The 11,600-nt window shown below is 34.0% G+C and overlaps 1 pseudogene; it reads left to right on the top strand.

The window, feature by feature from the left end:
• Positions 1 to 2,186: 2,186 nt before the first annotated feature.
• LOC123569951 (U6 spliceosomal RNA) lies at positions 2,187 to 2,279 on the top strand (annotated as a pseudogene).
• Positions 2,280 to 11,600: the final 9,321 nt, after the last annotated feature.

The following is an 11,600-nucleotide window of genomic DNA, read 5'->3' as shown; positions in this document are numbered from 1 at the left end:
AAATAATTATGTGTTTATTCATATCCTATATTAGGTGAAATGTGATCATCTTTTTTATTTCGAAAAATGAGGTTTGCTTCTTGTTTAAACATATTTGTAGAGGTTATTTTGTAGTTTTTTTATTAAAGATGACATCTAGTCAATCTCACAGGCAATTTCTTTTATTGGTTCTTTCCAACCCACCCAATATATGGGTCAGACTGTCCTGTTCCTTTGCATGAATCATTTGTTTTTTTGGTTGGATACTGGACATGTTTGATAATACATTGTAGTAACCCAGTGTACTCATCTCTCCTGCTCTGAAATGTATTGTTTGCTTATTTATTTGTTACTGACATGCTGGATTACATTGTTAAAGTCTAGTTCCTACAGCATGAAACTGATTCTGCTCATCTGAGGGAAAGGCTTGGGTACGCACAGTCACCCTCAAGTGAGAATTGTGGCAGTACTCTTTTGGCCTGTCTCCTAAACCAACCAAATTTATCTGGCAGGCAAAGCTAATCAATGGCTAATCACTCTATTGCTTTAAATATGCCTGAGATATAAATTGCTCCACAGACTGATCCAATTAATTTTGGACTCCTTGTAGAAATACCTTTTTATGGTCAATGCTTGAGATTTGTTGTGACTTTAAGAGGGCTCTTCTCAAATGTCTTTATTCTTGCCTCTCCCTGAAAATTTAGCTGTCTTATAGTTAACTTATATCAATGATATAATGTCCAGTTTCCTCTTAATTACTTTTTATGATGACTTCCCTTACTTTTGAAAGCATTCTTAACCTCAAGCTTCACCACTATGTCTTGGTAATAAAGTCAATTCCTTCCAAAATTGTTTGTGATTTCTCTGTTTTATGATCTTTCTTTCCACCTAGGTAAAATGTCTGACCCATGGCTCTGAACCTGATGGTGGGAGTGGCACATTTCCCTCACAAATCCCAGTCTTTCAAAATGAAACAAACCAAAACAAAAAGTATTATATTTATACTTTACAATATTTGAATATTTTTATTACTGTTGAAGATGTAACTCTGTCTGTTCTAGAATTTCTTTTGTTACTTGCAGAAACAAAGTAATGGTAAGTAAGGCACATTTTTCTCCTTCTACCAAGGAAAATGTCAAAAAATGTAGAACAGTTTTTCCTTATCAAAAATATGCTAAATGGGTGTGTTTATACCTGATATGTTAAGAATACATTAATCGGGCTTTAGGGAAATTCAAAGTGTACTCTGTAACTTTTGCATATGCTATTAAGCCAGAAAGTACTTTGGGTTATATTGAGAGATTTTCACTAAAGAAAAAGTTGCATCTTATTCTCAAATATTTTAAAAGTCTGCAATTTTAAGAAATAAAACAAGACAAACTATGGATAACATGAAACAATGAATTGCATGATTTAAAATAATGTTGGAATGAAAAAAAAACTACAATAGCTTTTAAGTGTTTAAATGAGAGGAGTCACAGTTATCACATTTTAAATCAAAAGTGAACATGATTAATGTTAGCAAGGAAGGCATGTTGAAAACTGAGACAGGCAAAGGATGTGCTAAACAGTCATGTTGTAATGCAATGGCAAAGGTTTTGAAGGTAATTAAAATTGCTACTTACATGGGCATATGAATGATAAAGTGTAATTGCCTTATCACTGATATGGAGAAAGATTTAGGGGTCTGGGTAAAAGATCAAACCAGGCACAGCATTCCCTCAAGCCAAAGCCTCATCCAAAGCCAGGGCTTAACTTTTTTTCAGTTTTATGAAGGCCTAGAAAGATAAGAAAGCTGCCTACACACACACACACACACACACACACACACACACACACGAAGTTAGCAGAAGTTAGTTCATGAAGTTTCATGGAAGAAACCATCTCTATAACATAAAATGCAAGATGAGATAGAAAGTGCTGATATAAAAACTGCAGCAAGTTATACACAATATTTGAGATAATGAATGAAGGTGTCTACACTAAATAACAGATTTTCAGTGTAGACAGTGCAGCCTTATATTGAAAGAAGATGCCATCTAAGACTTTCATAGTTAGAGAGGAAAACTCAATGCCTCACTTCAAAACTTCAAAAAGCAGACTGACTCTCTTATTAGAATCTAATGCAGCTGGTGACTTAAAGTTGAATCCAATGCTTATTTACCATTTCGAAAATCCTATGACTTTTAAGAATTATGCTAAATCATGCTTGTTTCGACAGCACATAAAATTGAAATGATACATAGAAGATTAGTATGACCCCTGAGCGGGGATTATTCACAAATTAGATCCATATTTTTACCAGAAATTACAAAGCAAGTAGCTAAAATCTTCACAATAGGACCAAAACCTCACATATCAATATTAACTCTGAATGTAAATGGTCTAAATGCCCCCACTTAAAAGGCATAGAGTGGGGCCAAGCAAGGTGGCTCATGTCTGTAATTCCAGCACTTTGGGTGGCCAAGGTTGGTGGATCACCTGAGATCACGAGTTCGAGACCAGCCTGGCCAACCAGGTAAAACCTCGTCTCTACTAAAAATACAAAAATTAGCAGGAGAATCACTTGGACCGGGAGACAGAGGTTGCAGTGAGCTGAGATTGTGCCACTACACTCCAGGTCTGGGTGACAGAGCAAGACTCTGTCTCAAAAAAAAAAAAAAAAAAAAAAAAAAAAGACACACAGTGGCAAGCTGGATAAAAAAATGAGACCCATCCATCTGCTGTCTTCAAAAGACCAATTCCATAAGTAATGACACCCATAGACTCAAAGTAAAGGGTTGGAGAAAGGTGTACCATACAAATGGAAAACAAAAAAGAGCAGAGTCTTTAATTTTGTATCAGATACAACAGACTTTAAACCAACAACAGTAAAATAAAGAATAGAAAAGAGTGTTACATAATGATAAAGGTCTAATGTAAAAAGAAGACTTAATTTTCCTAAATATATACACTTCCAGTACTGGAGCACCCAGATTCATAATAGAAGAACTTCTAAACCTATGAAAAACTTAGACAACCATAGAAGCAGAGTGAGAGACTGCAACACCTGACTGACAGTATTAGACAGAAACCTAGCAAAGAAATTCTGTACATAAACTCGACACTTGACAAATTGGGCAGAATAAACATCAATATTGTACTTCACCTGTCAACCACAGAATGTATATTATTCTCTATTATACACAGAGCATTCTCCAAGATTGACCACATTACTTGATCTTAAAGCAAGTCTCAATAAATTCAAAAAATGTGAAATCATACCAACCATAGTCTCAGACAACAGTGGAGTAAAAATAGAAAACAGTACCAAAAATATCCCTGAAAAAGACAAAATTACATGGAAATCAAACATCTTGCTTCTGAATGACTTCAAGGTAAACAAAACGTTAATCCAGAAATTTTAAAAAAGTCTTTGAAATAAATGAAAAGAGAGACACAACACATCAAAATCTCTAGAATTCAGCAAATGCAGTGTCAAGAGAAAAGTTCACAGTGCTAAATACCTACTCAAAAAACTGGAAAAATCTCAAACTAATGATATAATATGACACAAAATAAGAATAAACTATCACCAAAGCTAGCAGGGGAAAATTAAGCTACAGAGAGAACTGAATGAAATTGAAACCCAAAAATCTGTACAAAAAATGAACAAAAGCAAAAGCCATTTTTAAAAGAATCAACAATATTGAAAGAGCACTAACTAAATTATCAAAGATAAAAAAACAGAGATCCAAATAAGGATAATCAGAAACAACAAAGGTGGCATTACAAGCTATCCCACAGAAATGAAAAATTTCCTCAGAGACTGTTAGGGACCCCTCTATGAACACAAATTAGAAAGTCTAGAGAAAATATATAAATTCCTAGAAACATACAATCTTCCAAAATTGAATTAAGAAGAAATTGAAACACTGAACAGACCAATCTTGAGTTCTAAAATTCAATCCGTAATAAAAAAAAAATCAGCCAAAAAAAGAAAAAAAAGAAAACAAAGACAAAGATAGATTCACAAATTCCACCAGACTTACAAAGAAGACCTGGCATCAACTCTACTGAAACTATTCTAAGGAATCGAGGAGGAGGGACTTCTCTCTAATTCATTCTAGAAAGCAAGCATCACCCTGATACCAAAGCCTAGCAAACACCCACAAAAATAAGAAAATTACAGCATATATCTCTGATTAATATAGATACAAAAATTCTCTACAAAATAACTAGCAAATCAAATGCAAATAGCAAATCAAATGCAAATAACATATCAAAACTTATTCACCAAGAACCAGTAGGCTTCATTCCTGGGATGCAAAGTTGGTTTAACATACAGAAATCAATAAACGTGATTCACCACATAAAAACAATTATGAACAAAAACGATATGATCATCTCAAAAGACACAGGAAAAAAAAAACTTTTAATAAAATCCAACATTCCCTAATAATAAAAGGTCTCAACAGACTAGACATCCAAGAAACATTCCTTAAAATAATGAGCCAGCTATGACAAAATCACAGCCAACATCAGACTGAACAGGTAAAACTGGGAACTGTTCCTCTTGAAGACTGAAACAAGACAAGGATGTCCATCTCATCACTGCTATTTAAAATAGTACTGGATGTGCTAGCCAGAGCAATCAGGCAACAGAAAGAAATAAAAGGCATTGAAATAGGAAGAGAAGAAGTCAAAGTGCCTCTGTTCATAGATGAAATGATTCTATAACTAGAAAACCCTGAAGTCTCCCATCGAAAGACTCCTGAAACTGATAAACGTCTTCAGTAAAGTTTCAGGATATAAAACCAATGTATAAAAATTACTAGCTTTTCTATACACCAATAACATTCAAACTGAGAGCCCAGTGAGGAACACAGTCTCATTTACAGTAGCCATGCACGCACAAATAAAATGCCTCAGAATACATCTAACCAAGGAGGTAAAATATTCTATGAGGATAACTACAAAACACTCCTAAAAGAAATAAAGAATGACATAAACAAATCATTATCATTAAAATGGTTACACTGCCCAAAACAATCTACAGATAAAAAGCTATTCCCATCAAACTACCAACACCATTTGCACAAAACTAGAAAAACTATTTTAAAGTTCGTATGAAATCAAAAATTATCTCAAATAGTCAATGCCATCCTAAGCAAAAAGAACAAAGTTGGAAGCATCACATTACCTGACTTCAAACTACACTACAAGGCAGCGATGACCCAAACAGCATGGTACTGGTACAAAAACAGACACATAGACCAGTGGAACAGAATAGAGAACCCAGAAATAAAGCCACACATCTATGGCCATCTGATTTTCAACAAAGCTAACAAAAAGTAAGCAATGGCGAAAGTATTTTCTATTCAATAAGTGATGCTGGGTCAGCTGGCTAGCCATATGCAAAAGAATGAAACTAGAACCCTTCTTTTTACCATGTACAAAAATTAATTCAAGATAGATTAAAGATTTTAATGTAAGACCTCAAACTTTAAGAATCCTACAAGAAAATCTAAGAAAAACACCATTATGGACATGTCTTGAGAAAGAATTTATGACTAATTCCTCAAAACCAATTGCTACAAAAACAAAAATTGACAAAGGGGACCTAATTAACCTAAAGAGCTTCTGCACAGCAAGGGACACTATCAGTAGAGTAACCAGACAACCTAGCAGAATGAAACAGAAAATACTTGCAAAATACACATTCAACAAAGGCCTAATATCCACAATCCATAATGAACCAAAAAGCAAAATCCAAATAACTCCATTAAAAAAGGACAAAAAATCTAAACAGACACTTTTTAAAGGAAGATAAACAAGTAGCCAACAAATATGAAAAAATGCTCCATGTCACTAATTATCAAAGAAACTCAATTCAAAACTACAATGAGATACCATGTCACACCAGTCAGAAGAACTATTACTAAAAAGGCAAAAAACAACAGATGTTGGCAGTGCTGTGTAGTAAATGGAATGCATATACACTGCCAGTGGGAAGGTAAATTAATCCACCCTTTTTGGAAAGCAGTTTGGAGATTTCTCAAAAAGTTAAAACTGCCATTTAACACAGCAATCCCATTACTGGATATGTAGTCAAAGCAAAACACTTATTTCTAACAAAAAGATTCTGCACTTACGTGTTCATCATAGCACTACTCACAATAACAAAGACATGGATTCAATCTTGATGCCAATAAACAGTGGATTGTGAAAAGCACATGTGGTACGTACCACTGTGGAACACTATGCAGCCATAAAAAAGGATGAGATCATGATCATGTTCTTTCCAGCAAGATGGATGCAGTTGGAGACCATTATCCAAAGCAAATTAATACAGGAAAAGAAAAGCAAATACTGCATGTTCTCATAAATTGAATCTAAAGTTTGAATACTCATCTACATAAAGATGGGAACAATAGGAGCTAGGGACTACTAGAGGAGGGAGGGGAAAGAGGAATAAAAAGTCTTGAAAAACTATCATCTATTGAGTCCTATGCTCAGTACCTGTGTCACAGGGTCATTTGTACCCTAAACCTCAGCATTATGCAATATACCCAGGTAAACAACAAGTTTATGTACCACCTCAATCTAAAATGTAATTTTTAAAAAGGAATTATGATAAATCTACTCTGCCTGTGCTCTAAAATGGAAGAGCCATGTCTGGATAACAGCACATTGATCTACAGCATGGTTGACTAAATATTTTGAGACCTGCAGCCCAAAATAAAAGATTCCTTTCAAAATATTATTGTTCATTCATGTCACCTGGTCACGTAAGAGCTCTGATGGAGATGTACAAGGAGATCAGTGCTGTTTTCATGCCAACTCACACCCCAGTTATTCCATAGCTCATAGATCAAGGAGTAATTTTGACGTTCAAATTTTAATTTTTAGAAAGACATTTCATATGGCTATGGCTGCCATAGGTCGTGATTCCTCTGACAGGTTTAGGAAAGGTAAATTGAAAATTTTCTGGAACAGATTCACCATTCTAGATGCCATTAAGAACATTAGTGATTCATAGGTGTAGTTCAAAATACCAATATTGACAGGAGTTTGGAAGAAGTTGATTCCAACCTTCATGGATGACTTTGGGGTGTTCAGATTACAGTGGAGAAAGTGACTGCAGTGTGGTTGAAATAGCAAGAGAATCGGAATTAGGAATTAGATCCTGAAAATGTGCCTGATTTGCTGCAATCTCATTATAAAACTTGACAAGGAGTTGCATCTTAAGGGTGAGTAAAGAAAGAGAATTCTTGAGATGGAATCTAACCAATGAAGATTTTATGAACATTGTTAAAATGACAACAAAGGATTTAGAATATTACATAAACTTCATTGATAAAGCAGCGCAGGGTTTGAGGATTGACTCCAATTTTGAAAGAAGTTCTACTCTGGGTAAAATGCTATCAAATAGTGTGTGATACGTTTTTCATGAAATGGAGAGTCAGTCAATGGGACAAACTTCACTGTTTTATTTTAAAAATTGCCTCAGCCATTTCAACCTTCAGCAACCACCATCCTTATTAGATAGTAGTCATCAACATTGAGACAAGTCCTCCACCCGGCAAAATTTCAGAATTCACTGAAGGCTCAGATGACCATGGTTGTTAGCATATTTTAGCCATAAAATAATGCTATAGCACACTTACTAGACTACGGTATAGTGTAAACCTAAGTTTTATATAGACTGAGAAACAAAAAAATTGTGTGACTATCATTATTGCAGTATTGTCTTTATTGCAGTATTTGTTTTATTGATACATCTACAGTCATACTTCAGAGATTTTGCATCCAGAACCTGCAGTATCTCTGAAGTATGACTGTAGTTTTCCATTTGTTTTGTCTTTTATTTGAAGAAGCTAACATTGAGAAATTCAAACTAAAGCAGTTCCTTTTTTATGTATATTTTACACCATAAAGAATTTCCAAAAGCATCAAACAGATAAATCTCAAAGACTACATGTTTTACCTAAAGAAGATAATTACTTAGTCAAAGTTTGAATAAGAATTTTAAGGCCTAGTTTATGTCTGACAATGATGATGTTCACTAAGCACTCGGAGAGAGGAAGAAGGAATTGCAGGAAAATCAGTACAAATTAGTGTTTATATTGTCAGTATAGGAGATATAATTCCTACATAAAAGAACAAAATTTGAGAAGAAATTCAAATAAGAGGTTTTCTCCAGATTCGATGAACATATGAGATTGCTCTATGCCCAATAACAGGCTCATCTTCACAACTGTTTCATGATAATCACATGACGATTAGTTATAGATTCTTGTGATTATCTACAAAATTTTGTTACTCATCCACATCGTATTTTGTTAAGCAAAGTACATTGTTTGCTTACTGTATTTTGACTAGCAAAAATGTAAATCACCCAAGTTTTTTGCATAATTGCAGAGGAAGCAATTGACTTTGAATTTAGGGGATATATGCTGCCTGTTTGACACAAATGTTGTTTAGTTTTTAAACTTTAGGGGTTTTTTGCTTTTCCATTGTGCTTAAATTCATATAAATAATTGTTTTACAGAGAATGAAAAAATGTAAGTGGCTGGGTAATTTTTTTTCTTTTTCTAAATTGTTTCAAATAAATATCTTCATTAAAAACATTGTAATATATTGAAGGAAGAAAAAAAAGTAATGGAAAAAAAGGAGGCCACTGGTGCTACCGGAGTATAATATGTAATAATAACTAACTGGATTATTTAGTCCAGCAACATTTAATACAATTATTGAAGTAATTGGATGTAGAGCTATCTTTTTTATTTGTCTTCTTGTTATTCCCTCTAAGTTTTATTTGTCAGTTTCTGCTTACCTGTCTTTTTTGAATTATTTGAGTGTCTTAGAATTTAATTTTAATATACTTATTGTTTTAGTTATGTAAGCTTATATATTTTTGTGATGCTGAGGGAATTTCGATATGCGTTCATAACTTTTTACAGTCTACTTAGAGTTACTATTGTTATCATTTCACTTAAAACAGAATACTTTCCATCATTCCATTTTCTGTGGTCTTAAAAATGTATTAGCATAAGCTTGTTGTTGTATATATGTGTTTCAAATATTTTCTCTGTCTTTAAAACTCTGTTTTATATAACTTTGGCTGCTAATGTGATATTTTAATAGAGAATTTCTTAATTTTAATATGTCAGACTTCTAAATTATTTCATTCATAGTATGTTTTGTGTTCTATTTAAGAATCATTCTTAACACAAACATAATTGCTATATACTAATCTATTATCCACCACTCATTTTCTTCTTTTTTTCTCTCACATGTACATCTTCAGTCTGTAAGCCTGCTTATTATCCTGACTTTGTGATGAAACAAAGGTAGTATGTTTTCATGAAATTCTTTATTGAACTTTTATGAAGCCAGAACCCTTAATTGGAAAGAATGATGTTAACTTTGTTCTGCAAGTCTGGTTTGGTTGAAATAATTAAGCATATATACTTTGTTCTGCTTTAAGACCCAATTCTGTTTCATTGTCTGTTTATCCTTGTATCAGTGCCAAATCTCTGAACCCATTTAATACATGTCTTAGAATAAGGTGAAGTATGTTCAACTACCATGTGCCTTTCCAAGATTGCCTTGGCTGTATTTGGCACTTTGTATTTCCACATTTATTTCAGAAGCAACTTATGCATTTTTACAAAAACATTTGCTGGGCTTTTAATTGTGGTTGCATCATATTTATATACAAACATGGGGAAATCTTCAGCTCTCCATATTTATCTTCTAATCAATAAACAGAGTGTTTGCCTGTAGTTAATCAGGTATTCAGCAACTACTCTCAATAGCTTTATATCTTACTGTGTAGAGATCTTACCCAGATTTTATTAAATTTATTTTCAGTCATGTGGTGATTATAATGTTTCAGTCATGTGGTGATTTAAATATTATTGCTTTAAGCTTTATTTTTGAATTGTTTGTATTTGCTTAATAAAAATAAAATTAAATTTACAAAGTAACCTTAAATACATTACACCTGCTAAGTTTTTAAAAATTCTAGCGGCTTAATTGTAATCTTGTCAAGTTTACTTTCTTTAACTAACAATGGACACTTACAAACCTCTGTTCATTCTATTACCCATGTCTGATGTATTTGTTTTAATCACTGTACCATCATTGTAGTTGAAACCGACTACATACGATCCCATCTTATCAGCTGCACTAGGATAATTCTGCACTCTCTTATGTATTCTGATTTCCTAGCAATATAAAAAACAGTCTTTTTTTTTTCAAATCATCTGAATTTTTTGTTGTTTTAGTTTAAAATATTTAGTGGCATCTATTACTGTTTTCAGCTGAGTATGTTTTCTTTCTGAGTGTGTCCCTGAACAGCTTCACACCTAGTTGGATAAGTTGTAATGGCTTTGCCTTCACTGCCATACCAGGAGGGTTACCATACAATACACAAGATGCCCAGGTAAATTTGAATCTGAGGTAAACAGTAAATATTTTCATATACTATTCCATGGGCCATTATTGTATTTTAAAGTATTTGTTGTTTATCTAAAATAAAAGTGCAACTAGACAACAACTCTGCCCCAAAGTAATCTTATTGAGTCCAGTAACAAATCCGATGACCTCGCCCACGTGGAACCAGTTACCGAGGCAGAAATGAACCTGTGCCCTAAGATGGGACTAGATTCACCCTGGACATTTTTCTACATCAGTCTATACTATATGTACTTTTGTTTATCTCTGCAATTTCCTTCTGTAGCATGGTATAAACCTTGATTTGTTTGTGGACATCTTTATCTTTTTGAAAGAAAATAAAATAGAGGAAAGTTGACCTGGGAGATGGATATATATAGCGAGAAAAAGCGAGAGATGACTAATGGCTTCTGTGAGTCTTTTAATTTAGTTGTGGAAATAAAGACCAGTCAAATGAGAACAAGCAAAAGCTATTTATTCTGAACTCGCAGCAAGGTAGTCAGTGCCTTCACTTGCGTTGCAGCAGAGACTCAAAGGTAGGTAGAGAAGTGGGGAAGTTTTATAATGGGAAAAAGGGAAGGCTTCAGTATGCCCAAGTTGGAGGCTGTTGGCATGGGGAAATGTAGGCAGGCTAACTAACAGCAGATAATTGTATTGGTTAGAGTATTCGTTGGGGTGCATAGTTAGATTTCCCTAGTTGGTTTTAAGTTGGAAGCAGGGACAAACAATAGGGAAGTTGCTAGTGACTCATGAAATCTTGACTATTAAGAGCCTGTTGTTACAGGGATTATTGTTTGGCTTCCTAGACTGTCAGTAGAGATAACAACACGGCTCTCTGCAAAACTACTGCAGGCTGGCCTCCTGGGCTGGTGACTTTAAATAAAGGGTTTCCTGGATATGTAACTGCAGGTTATGGGGCAGAGTTCTATTTTTATATATGGTTTGGCTATTGTCCATTTGTATATTCAATTGATCACAATAAGATATGAATCATAGACTTTTCAGTAATGTGAGTCTGTACATTCCCCATACAGTTAGTTTGAGGTGTGTTTAAGTCAGCTGCCTGAAGAACTCTGACTAGTATGAAACCTTTCCTCACATTGTTCTTAGCATAAAGAACAAATTATCAACATGCCCTGTGGTTCCTTGAATAATTAGCTTCTGTCTCTCTAGTCTAT

The sequence above is a fragment of the Macaca fascicularis genome, chromosome 17, assembly GCF_037993035.2.
Source record: "Macaca fascicularis isolate 582-1 chromosome 17, T2T-MFA8v1.1".
In the NCBI taxonomy this organism is placed as follows: domain Eukaryota; kingdom Metazoa; phylum Chordata; class Mammalia; order Primates; family Cercopithecidae; genus Macaca; species Macaca fascicularis.
This window is presented reverse-complemented; position numbering and strand designations above follow the sequence as displayed.